The following is a 1,510-nucleotide window of genomic DNA, read 5'->3' as shown; positions in this document are numbered from 1 at the left end:
CATTGGATGTAATAAAAATACATCTCAATGATTAACATTTTAAAACCATTGACGTGTTGCTCAGTATGGAGAGCTTTTGAAGTTATATCCAATGCAGGCGACTTGCGGCAAGTGCACGCCAAATCAGGGAAGTTCAATGTTTTTTTTATTAAATGGAATTTTATATGTAGATGAGTGTTTCCCGTTCGTTTGCAGATTATTATTTTATAATAAGCAAATAGGTCCCCCACGGTACTCCCCCCTAGCAATTATTAATTTTAAAATTTAAATAAAAAGAGAAAAGTCCTTGGCGTTATTGCTCAACACATGGTAAGGTTGTTGGAGCTGATTTTAAAAATAATAATTAAAAATATTATGTTAATTAAATAAGGCACAGGGGTAACAAAGTCGTGACGTATGGTGCGGCGAAAAGTGAACGACAGAACGCAGCGTTGTTGTGATTAAATAGACTCCCCACATTTATTACACTTTCTTCCATCATACTTGTTTGTAGGTAATTAAAACTCCTAGTTAAGAATGGGTTTGAAAAACGGATTAATATATTTTTATCACTTGTGTTTTCTTCTTCTATTTTTTACCTGAAAACTGTCGGGATTTTTTATAATTATTAAGACGAAATTAGTAGTTAATAACTTAAACAAACTACTACAAGCTGCAGTCATCAAACTATTTATTCCACTAAGAACTGCTCACAATTTACCAAAACAAAAAAAATCAATAAGACCAAAGTTGCCAAATATAAAGGGCACTATATTCACCATCTCAATAACAGATCACGCGTATTTTATTGCTGCATCTTGGCTAGTATGTTTTAATGCATCCATTATAAAATACAAGCCTCCAGAAGTTCAGACAATATTTTTTTAGATCTTGTAGAACTTTCGTGTTTTGATCAGGTTTCCGCAAAGGTTTGGAAACAAGATAAGCTATTTGAAGTTTACAAATTAAAATATATTACAATTTTGTCGCGACACTGTGGATGTTTAACAAATAATGATAAACATATTATAATCTGTTTCTTATCATTATTGCGAATCCATATTAGTAATAAAAATTGAGAGAATAAGCGACAAAGCGACAGTGAGGAGTATTTTATCTTTAAATTTTTTTAACTTCTATTAAAAATATACTTTTGACAAATAGCTTATCCGTTCGTCAAACAATTTTTAATCCACACTTTACTGTCTGGAAGATTAAGTGAATACCTTCCACTTCGGAATATAAGAAACACCCCCATATCATTTGGCTCCTTGAGATATTATACGCTTTATCTTTTGCCAGCCCATTTGACACTTATAAATTTTATTCTTATTACAAAAAGGCCCTCTTTTTCAATTCAAAACAGTCCAGATTCTGTGTCGATTGGTCCATTTCAAGCGTGTTAGCAGCATTTCTTCAATCAATAACGTTTTTTTGGGCAGATATATATATTTTTCGGACGTATATCTAAGCCATATTTAATAGTTGTCTTTATTTATATGTTTATCACAATTTTTGCAGATAATTACTG

The sequence above is a fragment of the Plectrocnemia conspersa genome, unplaced genomic scaffold (genome assembly GCF_051122295.1).
Source record: "Plectrocnemia conspersa isolate PC_06_02 unplaced genomic scaffold, ASM5112229v1 ptg000005l, whole genome shotgun sequence".
In the NCBI taxonomy this organism is placed as follows: Eukaryota; Metazoa; Arthropoda; class Insecta; order Trichoptera; family Polycentropodidae; genus Plectrocnemia; species Plectrocnemia conspersa.
Note: the sequence above shows the minus strand (reverse complement) of the source record.